The sequence below is a fragment of the Suncus etruscus genome, chromosome 5, assembly GCF_024139225.1.
Source record: "Suncus etruscus isolate mSunEtr1 chromosome 5, mSunEtr1.pri.cur, whole genome shotgun sequence".
Lineage (NCBI taxonomy): Eukaryota > Metazoa > Chordata > Mammalia > Eulipotyphla > Soricidae > Suncus > Suncus etruscus.
The window spans coordinates 116,508,961-116,524,455 of record NC_064852.1 but is presented as its reverse complement, the minus strand read 5'-3'; the positions used below and the strand labels follow the sequence as shown (position 1 = coordinate 116,524,455).

Sequence of the window (15,495 nt, the reverse complement as noted above, 5' to 3'; positions counted from 1 at the left end):
GATCAGCTGCTTGCAAGGCAAACGCCGCTGTGCTATTTCTCCGAGCCCCGTTATGGTGATTTTTAAGGCAGAACAAAGCCCCCATTTATTTATAATAGTATTTTGGTGTTTTTTTATTTTTTTTTTTTAAATCACATCCTTAGATGCTCTGGGTTTACTTTGAGTTCTTTGCACTGAGGGATTACTCCTGACTGTGTTTTGGGGAAGCTTATGGGGTGTTGGGAGTTTGAACTTGAGTCAGTCATGTGCAAGGTAAGCACTACCTGCTGTACTCTCTCTCCAGCCCATGTAGTTTAGTTGTGTTCAGGCACAGTAGTTAACTTTGGTGGTGGTAGTGGTAGTGGAGGTGGTTGGGGGTGGGGGAGGAGAAGGAAGGGAGGGAGGGAGGAAGAGAAGATAGGGAGAGAAGAAGGGAAGGGAAGGGAAGGAGAAGAATGGAACATGTTTGGTGCCAGATACTCAAAGCCAAACCAGTTTCTTATAAGACAAGTGATTACCTTATATCTTGTCCCTCTGGTCTTGTATTGGTTTAAAATACAGTATTAGAAAGTAGAAGGCCCAGGGTTAGAGCAATAATACAGTAGATAGAGTTTGCACGTGCTCAACTCGGGTTCGATCCCTGGCATCCTATTTGGTCCCCAAGCCTGCCAGGAGTAATTTCCAAGCATAGAGCCAGAAATAACCTCTGAGTGTTGCTGAGTGTGGCCCAAAAACCAAAGACCAAAAACCAAACCAAAACAAAACAAAAAAATAGAGGACCAAAGTAATAGTACATTGGGTAGGTACTTGTTGTGACACAGATGATTCAGGATGGATTCTGGGTACCCAGATCCCTTACACAGAACCAGCTTAAACCCTGAACACCCCTGGATCTCCCCCAAAACAATAAATTAATAGATAGATAAAAGCCAGTGTTAAAAGCAATAAAAATTTCCAGGACCAACAGAAACATTTTTGCAGTCTGGTCCCAGTTCATGGATCAGTGGTTGAAAATGACTACTCTGGATCTGGGTACGTTCCTGACCCATTTCAGTCCTCCCCACTTCAGCAGCACCCTATGTGACCCTATAGATATCTGAACATCATCTCTGGGTTGTCTCTTGTGGTCTATGGCATCACAGGGCCCAAGTAAAACTGCATTCTTAGGCTTTCACATTGAACAGTAAAAAAAAAAAGACTACTCTGAAATGAGTGATGGAAACAAGTGGGTTGTTTGTTTTTTTGGTCACACCTACCTGTGCTCAGGACCAACGTGAAAGGCAGGCACCCTACCTGCTGTATTATCACTTGCAACCTGGGGAAACAAGTGGTTTTAAACCTTATTATATCTTTGGACCTACAGTATCCACGTTCATGAACACTGTATGTAGGTGATACCCCAAACCAAAAATAAATGAGGGACCTGCTTGCAAAGTGGGTAGGGTGTTTGCCTTCCAACCCGTCAACCCAGGTTTTGAGTGCAGAGCCAGGATTTACTTCTGAGCATCATCTGGTGTGTCTCCCCCAAATTAAAAAAAAAAAGAAAATTAAATAGTCACTAATTTACTTCTTATGAATTAGAAATAAAAATTTCTCATCAAAGAAAAAAAATATATATTTTTGTTTTTGAGTCATGCTTGGTGGTGTTTAGAATTTACTCCTGTCTCTATACTTAGAGATCATAGTTGGTGGGCTCAGGAGATAATATGTGGAGCCAGAGATTGACCAGACCTGGTCACATGTAAGGCAAATGCCTTAATTCCTGTTCTATCTATCTCTGTGTCCATGCCCTCCTCCCCTCACTTTTTTGTTAACTGTATATGATGACAGATGTTAATTAGATCTAGTGTGGTGATTTTTTGGCAATATAGATTTTGAGGGATTATACCAACATATATGGATTATATCATTATGCTATATACCTGAAATGAATATAATGTATTTCAAGTAAAATATTTTTTCATAGAAGATTGATCTTGATAAAGCATAGCTGTTAGCTTCTTATCACAAGATTTTAATTTTCCTTGACTAATAATGAACAAAATCCAGGGTAGAGACAAAACAGTCTGAACCATAGCAGCACTAATGGCTTTTTAAAAAGAGCTCTCATTTAGTTAGATAAATATATGTAAAGCATTAGACTGCATTTAGTAAAGAGGATGCATGCATTAGGTGTTTTCATTTATTTTTTGGTTTTGTTTTGCTTTGGGGCCACACCCAGCAGTACTCAAGATTTAATTCTGGCTCTGCAGTCAGTCAGAAATTACTCCTGGTGGCATACGTGGGACCATATGCTCAACCCTCAGTACTATCTCTCCAGGTGTTTCTTTAAGTTAATGAAAAATTTTACTCTTCTATATAGTAGTACTAATTATATTAGAGATTTTTAGGCACTATAATCAGTTTCCTATCTTTGAGATTTGAAAGAAGCAGGAAGTGGAAGTAGGGCGTAGGACCAACTAGGAAATTGATGTTTTTATTTCACATTCCACTTGAACTATCTTGGAAACACAGGGTAAAGCATCAAACAATAGTTGTGTAAGGTTTTTTTTAGTTACTTTCTTTTTATCTCTACATCTACTTTGTATTTTGTTTTCATATTTAGACACTGAGTGTCCATATCTGGACATGTCTGGAATGCCTTTAAATGATTCATTAATATCGGGAACCAGGAACATTATGTTTCTTCATCAAGAAGATAATGAATTTTCTTTTGATTCCCATTTATTAAAGAAAAAAATGTACTCTTCTTAAATACTTATTTTAACAGGTATTCTATTCCAAATGTTAATCATTCCTCTAAATCATTCCACATTCAGGATGTGGAGAGAATATGTGTGTATATACAGACATGTGTATATACATGCATATATGATAGCAAATAATATAATTAATTGTATTGTAAAATGATAGTATAATCACATTGATGCTGGTAAGGGAAGAAAAGAACTAGTCTTATGTTGAAAACCTATAAAGCTAAAGGCAGAAACATTATATATAAATATTTAGTTCATTAGGATTTATTTCTTGTAGAGGTATGGATTGATTTTGTTTTGTTTTGTTTTGGGGCTACAACTGGTGGTTCTCAGGCCTTACTCTGGGCTTTGTGCCCAGGGATCACTCTTGGTGGGGCATGGGACTCACATGGGGTGCTGAGAATTGAGCCCTGCTCTGGTCAGTTGCATTCAAGGCAAACATAATAATATCTCTCCAGCAGCTAGATGAACATTACTGAATTGTTGTAGTAATTCTATTTATTAATTAAATTTTTGTTGTTGTTGTTGTTTGGGACCACACCTGGTATTTCTCAGGGATCACTTCTGGCAGTATTTAGCAACCCATATGTGGTGGCTGGGATTAAATTAGGGTTGACTACATGCTATACTAATTCTCCCACTCTTTTAAAAACATATCTTTTGTTTGTTTTTTTTGGGGGGGGGCACACTAAACAGTACTCCAGACTTACTCCTGGCTCTGCATTCAGAAATCATTCAGCAAATGCCCTACCTGCTCTATTATTTCTCTGGCCCCTCCCAGTCCTATTTAAAATTTTTTGATCAGGGCAATCTGGGTCATATCCCAGGGTAGTGCCTGGGGTCCATATAGCAATGAAGTCAGGACTAGGAATAGGTGTATCTCCCCCACCAGAAATTCTGTTTAGTGTATAATTGTATTGAATAAGTAAATAAAGGTAATATGAATGACACTTAGGCTCTAAAAGTGAAAGAATCTAGTAATGACATTATTCTAGCAATAAAAACATCACTACCCAGATTTTGCTTTTTAAGTAACATTCTTCTGTGATAGGAACCCTAGAAAAAAAATTATTGATTTAAGGACAGGAACAGTGAAATAGAGAATAATGTAGAATCTTTAATTATACCTGAAAGAAAGGAAGTGGTCCAAAACAAAACAAACAAACAAAAACTGGGATGTATTAGGAAGATACATCATGCTATGTCATGAAATTCCTTTATTGGCCATAGCTGGTACAGAATAAATGATGGTCTGAATCAGAATCTAGAGACTAAAACAAGACTTCACTAGTATAACTTAGTAAGGGCTAGTTATTTCTATTTTTCCAAATCAACAAACTGCATTTTAGAGCAGTTTTAAGATTATAGTACTAGACATCTCCAGGGAGTTTTGGCGCCAGGCCAGACTGCTGTCCCCCACCCCCACTTCCCTGTACTACCAGATGCCCATGGCAGCCACGTCCACGAACAGAGCTGCCAGGTCTGCTCAGGCGACCAATGCCAAAGATTCATCTAACTCTCAAAAGAGAGACTCCATTAGTCCGGAAAACTCACAGAACACCAGCCTTGCAGCTGATTGCACTGGGGTCCTTCAAGGGCCCCAATGAACCATACATACTATTGTTATATGAGCTCATCAGCCCAGCTCTGCACCTCCAAAAATTTGGGGAACTCTCGGCCACTTATGTAGTTGCATGACAGCCCATTATTTTAATTCTAAATTCCCAGTATTAATACAAAAAATATTAAGTAAATTATTCCTACCTGCAAAGTGTAGGCTTCAGGGAGGTTGGGAAATTGATGACCAGTTTGGAAGGAATATTACATTCATGGTAAAACATTGAATGCCAGAAAAATAACTATTATGAACAACACTGTAAAAGTGTCTAAAATAAATTTAGTTAAAAAGATTACCATTGAGGGATAACTATTTTTACTGTAATTTTCTAGTAAAATGTCAAATGAATGAGTCGTTGGACAAATAACCATATTGATTCTTGTTGCAGGCAAGAACCAATAAATGAGGCGTAGGGGTTGGATAGATCATACAGTGTGGCTGACTTGCATGTGGCTGATCTAGGTTTGATCTCTGGCATTATATCCCCCCCCACCCCCGCGCCCCAGCCTTACCAGGAATGATCTCCCTGGATGTAGAATTAGAAGTAAATATCAAACACAGCTGGCTGTGGTGCCCCTCCCCTCAAAACAAAAAACAAAAAACACCAAACAGACAGGTTAAAATTAGTGGGTGAAAGTATATGAGAAACTAGGATAGTCTCAAGGTAGTTTTTAATTATAGAGTAAAATTTTAATTATAGTGAAGAAACCCGGAGACACCACCCTACCCAAAAGACACAATTACTTTTTTTTTGTTTGTTTGTTTGTGGTTTTTGGGTCACACCCGGCAGTGCTCAGGGGTTACTCCTGGCTCCATGCTCAGAAATTGCTCCTGGCAGGCACGGGGGACCATATGGGATGGCGGGATTTGAACTGATGACCTTCTGCATGAAAGGCAAACGCCTTACCTCCATGCTATCTCTCCGGCCCGACACAATTACATTTAAGAAACTCCTTGATACCATGGACTAAGAGGGCACATTATCTTTATGGTAATCTTCCAGAAAAGCATAATTGAGTGCATCAACGAGTGACAAATCAGAGGTGTGGGACAGATGACAAAATAACTCATAATTACTTAAACAAATAAAAAAAAAGCCATGGCATGGAAAACATACAAGATTTTTTTTTTTTCTTGAGAGGAGGTGCACCGTTCCCGGAGGCACTGCAATACCGGGTCAATGCTCGGAGCGGATGGAGCAAGCTCCTCTTCCGACTCCCAGCTCCAAAAATCCATTTAATATATTGTCCTCGGATAGAGGACGTATCAGATATTAAACTGATAAGAACAGATACTACACTTGATCTTAGCCAAAAGGCCGAGAAGCGATACAAAATTTTTTTTGAGGAACCACCACTTAAAAAAAATAGTGAAGCAAGGTAGAGTTTTTTTTATTTATATATTTGGACATACCCAAGGATGCTCAGGGTTTAAACCGAAAGAGAGATACATGTTCAGTGGAGAACATGGATTTGAAAGAGCAAGTGAACAGCCACTTATTGGAGGAAATATGGAAATAAGACAATTTGTGTGTTTTTAGACCAAATCCTTGATTAGGATTAGTGGCAAATGGATAACATTTGAGTATGGTTAGTTAATTATATTTTTTTTTCTTAAAAACATCCAACTGGATTTTTTTTTTTTTGGGTGGGTGGGTGGGGGTCACACCCTGCAGCGCTCAGGGGCTACTCCTGGCTCTATGCTCAGAAATCTTGCTCCTGGCAGGCTCGGGAGACCATATGGGATGCCGGGATTCACACCATCGTCCTTCTGCATGCAAGGTAAATGCTCTACCTCCATGCTATCTCTGTAGCCCCCAGTTAATTATATTTTATCAATGTTAATTTTCTACCTTCACGACTTTTTGATGGTGTGTATGGTATTAGCCTTGGTGAAACTGAATTAAAAATATAGAATTTCATTTTGGGGGCAAATTATCTGTAAGTTAAAATTTTTTTTCCAAATAAAGCATTGAGAGATCAGGGAGCCACTGAAAGGGCTGGAGCTTATAACTTTGCATTTTGCTCACATTTTGGAGCCCTGAGTTAGATCCCTTGAACTGCATGGTCCTGGAGCACCACTGGGAGTGAACCCCAAGCACTGCAATGGAAGTAGCGCCTGCACCCTAAACTATTGGGTATAACTGAAAACAAAATACAACATTGAAAAGACAAGTTTATGGGCCCGGAGAGATAGCACAGTGGCGTTTGCCTTGCAAACAGCCGATCCAGGATCAAAGGTGGTTGGTTCAAATCCCGGTATCCCATATGGTCCCCCGTGCCTGCCAGGAGCTATTTCTGAGCAGACAGCCAGAAGTAATCCCTGAGCATCACCGGGTGTGGCCCAAAACTAAAAAAAAAAAAAAAAAAAAAAAAAAAGACAAGTTTATGTTACATATAATTTTATACATTAGCAGTTCTTTTTGACAGGAGGAGACAGGGTTTGGGTCATCCCACGGTGCTTAGGAGTTGTTCCTGTTCCTGGTTCTCTGCTCAGGGTTTACTTTACTCCTAGAGTTGCTGTTTGATAACAGAAAGTAAAACTGGGGTCTGCTGTAGGCAAGGCATTTCCTTACCCTGCTAGAACTTCTAAGGATAATAAGATGATGAGTAAAAGTTTCAGTAAGTTTTTTAGGAGATTCATTTATCCTTAGAAAATTTTACTTTTAAGTTGTTATTTCCTTTGCCTTCTTATTCATATAAATTGAACGTTTTTCTGCTCTGTAAGAATTCAGGAAATAATATAATATAGAATAATATAGAAGAAGAAAGTTTCACCTGTGTTAAATCTTAGGCAATAAAAAAAGATAAATCCAGGTTTGGAATGATTCTTTTTATTTGAATCAAAAACTGAAGTGAGAATCTCAGCCCCAAAGCATATTCTTGGTCTGAGTATTTGAGTTAATAGCATCAATGATTGAGAAGAAAAATTGGATGGCTTAGTCCTTTGAGATAAATTAAACTAGTGACTAGGTTATTTAGATAGAATGGTTTGAGATTGTGAGGTAAAGTTCAGATCATTTGATAGAGATTCTGCACAGTAAGATGGAAAGTCATATAAGCTGTTAGGAATAAAATAGGATGAGTGGGCCCGGAGAGAGAGCACATGACTAACAGAAATATAATGTCCCTCCTTGATGCAAGCAAGGGTTAAAACTAGGCCCTCCCTCCCTCCCTCCTTCCCCCCTCCCTCCCTCCTTCCTTCCCTCCCCCCTCCCTCCCTCCTTCCCTCCTTCCTTCCTTCCTTTCCCCCTCCCTCCTACCCTCCCTCCCTCATTCCTTCCTTTCTCCCTCTCTCCTCCCTCCTTCCCTCTCTTCCTCCCTTCCATCACTCCCTCCTCCCTCCCCCTCTCTCTCTCCCTCCTTCCCTCTCTCTCCTCCCTCTGAGGTACTCTGCACTCTGAGGTTGCCCCTGGCAGACTCAGGGAACCATATGGGATGCTGGGATTCAAACCAGGGCCCGTCCTGTGTTGGCCGCATGCAAGGCAAATGCCTAGCCACTGTGCTATTTGCTCTGGCTCCTAATGGCTCATTTCTAATTTACATTGGTAGAGTTTGAGTCTTTTGCTTCCCATGTTGTTGACTTTGGCTTGTATATTTAGTTCTGTTCCTTTTTTTTTTTAACTTCACCAAATAGGCCTGAGACCACTTGCTCCCTGGCTGCCATCCTTTCATATTCGTGTTTTTCCTTCTCCACTCAGTTTCTTTCCTTCTCTTGCTATATTCTGGGATCAAGGGTGTTGACAACTCCCATTTAGACCATTGCATTCCTTCATGGATTTATTCTTAATACCACATATTAGAGATATCATTCTATATTTACCCTTCTGGCTTACTTCTGATTATAAAATTTCTAATGATGCAGGAATTATTCTGTTATCATTTTACATATCTCATGTGTTTTCCCATTTTGGGCTCACACCCTGTGGTGCTCAGACTTATTCTTTCTTCTTTGCTTAGGTATGTCCCCTGCAGTGCTTGGGGAACTTATACAAGGCCAAGAATTGAATCGATTCAATTATATCAGTGAAATGCAAGCCATTCACTTTACACCCCTATTCTCTCCAGTGGCCTCACATTTTCTGTTTTTATCCTTATTTACTTTCAGTTCCGTTTGAAATCTTGGTTTATGGTTCCAACTGCAATACCTTGCTAGCAGATAAGCTCCAATGATTAGAGTATTAAAATAGCTATGACATAATTTATATATTACTATTCATACTTACATATAGCTGATTTAGAATTTTATGTATTTAAATCTCCCCATGGTACCTTTTTAATACCGTGTCTCTGACGTTAAAGAGTCAAATATTTGTTTTGTTTTTGTGGTGCTGGAGATTGAATCCGGGACCTAATGTGTACAAAGCAAAAAGTCTCAATGGCAACACTACATCTCGGACTCCTCAGAGTCCCTGTCAGGGTAAGCAAGTGATCGCTTCCTTCATATTCTATAAAGGAGGCTCACATTTTACAGGAGCACTTGTGGAAATGAACCTTAGTATAGTTTGGACTTCACCATTACTTACTGAGGTCATTTGGAAATGACTGCTGCTCTCCTGTTGACATTATACCCAATTAAGTGACTTTCCTTTCTTTTTTGCTGAATATATATCTTGACTTATTATTATTATTATTATTTTTTTTTGGTTTTTTTTTTTTTGGGCCACACCCGGCAGTGCTCAGAGGTTACTCCTGGCTGTCTGCTCAGAAATAGCTCCTGGCAGGCACGGGGGACCATATGGGACACCGGGATTCGAACCAACCACCTTTGGTCCTGGATTGGCTGCTTGCAAGGCAAACGCCGCTGTACTATCTCTCCGGGCCCTTGACTTATTATTTTAATCAAAGTCATATAAGAAAACTTTGCTGAGATAACAGAATCATTTTGAATTTTAGTAGCAGTTTAATATTCAAAGTATTGTTTACATTTATTTTATAATTTACTAGTGGTTATATAAAGTTTTTTTTTTTACTATAGTAGGGATAGTAGTCCAATCGATCATTATTTATTAAAGTAAGCTGTCATACTTTTAAGATATAACATATTTGGTGCTTAAAATGCTGACAAACTTTCATATAAGCATTTTTAGATTTGTAAATTTGGAGTAGGAGATAATTCTTCCAGGAAAACTCGTTATAAAATTGTTCACATTGCTATTTTAGAATATTTAATATTTATGCAAACTTATTTTCCATTTTTAAAAGTAATTGGTGGTCTTGATATCTTCCTTCAGTAGTTAACATTTCATTGCTATTTCTAAGATTATGTCATTTAAGTAGCAAAACATTTTTTTGTACCTGTGTCATAGGCTGCTTTTTGGTGTGATAATGCATATGTAGATAGTTGATCATTACTTACTTGTATTCCAAATTTGCAAATTCACTAAAATTTGTTTGTTGTCCTCAAATCATATGGCATTGTTCTGAACATATGCAGAGCTGAGAAAAGAATTGAGTCATTTGTTATGAACATTCCCAAGTGAGGTCGAACAAGGCAAGGCTCTGCTTGCTTCTCTCACTTCTCATAGTGTAAACAAGTGTCCTTTTCGTGGGCTACTTAGTGTCATGTGTTCCTGATTTTCTTTGTTTTCTTTTTATTATTATTATTTTATTTTTTTGGTTTTTGGGTCACACCCAGCGGTGCTCAGGGGTTACTCCTGGCTATCTGCTCAGAAATAGCTCCTGGCAGGCACGGGGGACCATATGGGATGCCGGGATTCGAATCAACCACCTTAGGTCCTGGATTGGCTGCTTGCAAGGCAAACACCGCTGTGCTATCTCTCCGGTCCCTTCTTTTTTTTTTTTTTTTTTTATGCATTTGTTGATGATTTAGATCAGGGGTCTCAAACTCAATTTACCGGGGGGGCCGCAGGAGGCAAAGTCGGGGTGATCCTTGAGTGCAAAGTAAGTAGTAAGCCTTGAACATTGGGGGTGTGTGACCCAAACAACTAAAACAAAACAAGACAAAAAAAGATTTCTCTAGGGCAGGGCCACAAAATCTTGTACAGAGGGCTGCAAACGGCCCGTGGGCTGTGAGTTTGAGACCCCTGATTTAGATGTTTAAATGGCCACAAATACTCACACAGTGATTCTCTCTGTTACAAATGCAATAAGACTTTTCTGAACTCAGCCTCTCCTTGCATATGTGAGGGCCTAGTTTTAACCCTTGCTTGCATCAAGGAGGGACATTATATTTCTGTTAGTCATGAGTTCAATTATAATGAGTTAATATTACATATAAATAAGCCATCTTTAAACAGTGACACATATCAAGCATGTTGTATATTGATTAGGGATGAAAAAAATTTTTTTTTTGGAGTTTGGGTCACACCTGGCAGTGCTCAGGGGTTACTCCTGGCTCTACACTTAGAAATCGCTCCCGGCAGGCTCAAAGGACCATATGGGATGCTGGGATTCGAACCACCGTCCTTCTGCATGCAAGGCAAACATTTTACCTCCATGCTATCTCACCGGCCCCCAAAATCTGAAGTTTTAAACTTGAGTTTCTTAGAGGAGAGACATTTTAAAAACCTGGAGGTGCTGAGTGACACTAATAATTTATCCACAAATAAATGCTGCTGTACCCCCCCCCCAAAAAAAAAAACCAAACAGATCCTTTAATACAGGGGTGGCGAATAGGATTTTTACCGTCACTCAAAATGGCAAAATGTGATATGTGTTTAATATATTATTGTTAAAATTATATGCTTTTGTGTGAGTGTTTGTCTGTTTTGGCAGGTCACTGCGTGGCGTGGCTCTCTGATTCTCACAGTTTAAAATTTTGGCTCTTTGTGTCAAACTTGTTCACCACCCCTACTTTAACATCATGTTGGGAAAGCAGGAGTGGGGATAGTGTGATATTTGGTATGCAGGGTGGAATAAGAATCCAATAATTTGAATAGGAGACCACATTACCAGAGCTGCTCGAGCATTGAACTGCTTGCATGCAAGGCAAGTTGCTTACCCTTTGCATTTCCAGACTATGTTTTCTTGTGACTTTCAAGGCCTTTCTGGATTGACTTGGTCCCATAATTATTTCTCTAATCCATCACTTCTTATTTGACTTAATTTTTTTCTTTTTATCATTTCTTTTTCTGAATTATTGTAATTGTTTTCTAACTGATACAATTCCTCTCTTCTCTTTTTCAGGCAGACTTTCTTATAGTTAGCCAGAGTACATTTCTAAAATACAAATCTGCTCATTTTATTCCCCTACTTAAAATTCCTCAGTTGTTCCTTGTTGCTCACAAAACGAAGCCTAAACTCCTTATCATGGCACATCCATCATCTGGTTCCTGCTTACATTTTCAGCATCATTTCCTACTACTCTCCCTTCCCCCTTCTGCATTCCAGTAACACTCAACTGTTTATGATTTCTGGAGCTTAATATGTTCTTTCCAATCTTTGGCTTTTGGAATTTTCTTCCCTTTGCTTGGAATTTCCTTCTCTCCTGGTCTGCCTTGTGAATCCTATTTATCTGTCATAATTTAGCCTGTTATATTTCTATGATTTGGACATTTAAACTATTTCTTGCATTTCCCTAGAGGGATGGGGTATTGTAGATTTGCTAAGTATGTTTTTATTTTTTTTTTCCAAAAGAGCATCTTTGTACTCTACTTGGAACCTTGAGAGAAGAACTTCTTAAAGCTCAGAACGAGCATTTTATTGATTTTATTAAACCAATCCCTAACCCCATGAGTTAGTTTATTTAGGAGCATACACATAGGTGCTCAGGAAAATATACAGTCCTGGGGAATGAATCTGGTTTGGCTGCACGCAGAAGACTTAAATATAACTATTTAAGACTTAAATGTAACAGCGGGGTTTTTGCTATTAAATAAGGTCATATGTAAAATAGCTTGAAGTACTGTAATAGTTTAAAGTCACAAGATAAGTTCTTTCCTCACACCTAGTGATGCTCAGGGATTACTCCTGGCTATGCACTCAGAAGTTGCACCTGGATTGGGGGATGCTGAGGATCCAACTGAGGTCCGTCCTGGGTCAGCCGTGTGCAAGGCAAACGCCCTACTTCTGTGCTATCGTTCCAGCCCCTAAAAATTTTTTTTTTACATTTGTTCTTTGTCCATACTCACTGTGCTCAGGATTTCCTTCTGGCTCTGCCTTCAGGGAACATTGCTGGTAGGCTCAAGGAACCATATAAAGTGCCAGATTGAACCCCGGTCGGTCTCATGTGAGTCAGATGACCTTTCTATTATAGTACTATAAAATTTTATTTATTGGGGCCGGAGAGATAGCATGGAGGTAAGGTGTTTGCCTTTCATGCAGGAGGTCATCGGTTCAAATCCCGGCACCCCATATGGTCCCCTGTGCCTGCCAGGGGCAATTTCTGAGCCTGGAGCCAGAAATAACCCCTGAGCACTGCCAGGTGTGACCCAAAAAAAAAAAATTTTATTTATTTATTTACTTATTTATTTATTTTGGTTTTTGGGTCACACCCGGCAGCGCTCAGGGGTTACTCCTTGCTCCATGCTCAGAAATCACTCCTGGCATGCTCGGGGGACCATATAGGATGCTGGGATTTGAACCAATGACCTTCCGCCTTACCTCCATGCTATCTCTCTGGCCTCTATAAAAATTTATTTTTATTAGCTGAAAAAATTACAGAATTTTATGGCTTTAGCTTAACATCTCTATTTGTATCAAACTGTCTCACCTATCATCAATGAGACCTGTCTGCCCTTCTCTGTCCTCACCTCACCTACCTTCTCCTTTAGGAACTACCATAGTTTTCAGCAAGTCTAGGAGTTAGTTTTTGCATGTTTTACCATTTTGCTCACTTTAGTTACTTATATTCCATATATAAGTGAAATTACTTGGTAATTGTTTTTCACTTAGCATAATCACCTAACATTCCAATCCTTTATCTTTTGTTTATTTGTTGTTTTTGTTTTTGGGCTATACCCAGTGGTGCTCAGGACTTATTTCTGACTGTTCAGTGATCACTCTTGGCAGGGATTGGGAGACCATATGGGGTGCTAAGGATGGAACCCCAGTTGGCAATATTCAAGAGGCAAGCATCGTACCAGCTGGACTATCTCTTCAACCCTAGGTTCTAACATTCATTATTGGTGTGAATGTTAATTGGTAGAGGCCGTTTGAAGATGTCTCAAAAAATTAACAGTAGAAATTTTAACTTCTTAACTTACTTTATTTAAAACATAAAAATTAATTGAAAGAGATTTGCACTCCCATTTAGCCTTGTTTGTAGTAGTCAAAACCTGGAAACAATTTAAATGCCTTTCAGCTGACAGTGAAAAATATGTAGTATATATGCACAATGGGATACTACTAGGTACTAAAAAACAGAATCTTGGGCACCATCAGATTCCAGTAGAGAAGCCATTTTATTATATAACAATGGCATTTGCTTTGCACATTTTCACTTTAATTAAAAGCCCTTCAGAGGCAATGGCAGATGTTTCTCCTAAAGTAAAATGATAAAGTGATTCTTACCTCATCAATATCCTTTGAGCTTTGAAATTAAATCTGACCCTGTTGTAATAATCATCTGAAGTTGAAATCATTGTTATTTATTCTTTGCTGTCTAAATGAACTGCCTCTGAAAATGCATTGGATATTCAGGAATATTGTTTTGTTTTGCCAGATGGGGTGTAAGTCTATGCCTGAATTTTTTTTTTCCTCCTGTACTGTCTCTAGTCTCCATAGTATATTGAAAATACATTTTTTTTCCCTTGGAATTTGGCAATTAGATGGTCAAGGCAGTTCCTGGTGGAAGTGAAATAATGATGAATAGGAGACATGAAGATTTCTGATTGAAAGATGGTGTCAAGAAAAGGGAAGATGAGAGAACAAAGGTCCAGGTAGACATGAGTGATGTCATATTCCAATATTTGGATTAATGTTTGCTCTTAGAAACATACAATGACAAATGTAAGGTCATACAACCAGTAATTTTTGGGCCAAGATTTAAATATGTACAATCTGGCTTTCAAGATCATGGTCTTTTAACCTTATAGTATAAGAATAATAGGTTGCAAATAAAGGAGGAATAGTATAATAATACAAGGGGAAATTTATAAATATACTTGTGTTTTTCATTTTCTGGTGGCTGCATTTGTTCTCAGGTATATTCATTCACAGTTGAACTACTTGGAGTTAATAGTTATGATCATACAGAGCAAATATGTACATATTATTTGAAAGAAATATCAGTCTTAGAAATATCCAGTACCTCTCCCACATCCTGAACACTTCCGGGTGTCTCCTACCCCCCAAATCACAGAAAAAACAAAAGTCTTGCTTCAAAAAGGTTTTTGTTTCACATATGTGTATGTAAAAATAAGTTATGATCAAAGAAAACAGTTCTAATACTACTATAAATTAATAAAATGGATCATCATTGGTAATAGTGGTAAGTTTAAATTTTTATATAGGGGCCGGAGAGATAGCATGGAGGTTGGGCATTTGCCTTGCATGCAGAAGGACAGTGGTTTGAATCCTTGCAACCCATATGGTCCCCTGAACCTGCCAGGAGCAATTTCTGAGTGTAGACCACGAGTAACCCTGAGCGCAGCTGGGTGTGACCCAAAAATCAAAAAAAAAATTTTTTTTAAATAATCAGTTTATCTTGTTTAACAGATTTGGGGGGGTGGTTTGGGTCACACCCGGCAGCACTCAGGGGTTACTCCTGGCTCTATGCTCAGAAATTGCTCCTGGCAGCCTCGGGGGACCATATGGGATGCTGGGATTTGTACCACCATCCTTCTGCATACAAGGCAAATGCCCTACTTCCATGCTGTTTCTCTGGCCCCATTGATTAACAGATCTTAGTTGCATTCTGAACTTGTGAGTTGCAAAAGTATCTGATCTTTCTTTTTTGTTTGTTTGTTTTTGCTTTTTGGTTTTTCATTTTTGGCTTTTGGACCACACCCAGCTGCTCAGAAGTCACTACTAGCAGGCTCCAGAATCCAACTGGGGTCTCTCCAGGGTTGGTTGCATGCAAGGCAAATACTCTGTCACTGTGCTATTGCTCCGGCCTCATGACCTATCTTGAATTAGCAAACTCCTGAAAGAAAAAAAATCCCCAGTCTCTTAAAAAAATTTTTTTTTTTTTTTTGGTTTTTAAGTCTCACCCGGCAGTGCTCAGGGGTTACTCCTGACT

General features: G+C 38.9%; 1 protein-coding gene and 1 non-coding gene across 2 annotated transcripts in view; one reads left to right on the top strand and one right to left on the bottom strand.

Annotated features, from left to right (window-relative positions):
- Positions 1 to 15,495, top strand: part of BMPR2 (bone morphogenetic protein receptor type 2) — a 162,731-nt gene that overhangs the window by 48,589 nt on the left and 98,647 nt on the right. The window lies entirely within an intron of this gene.
- Positions 5,493 to 5,683, bottom strand: LOC126010322 (U2 spliceosomal RNA). The gene has a single exon (XR_007496398.1). It is a non-coding gene; the product is annotated as a U2 spliceosomal RNA (small nuclear RNA).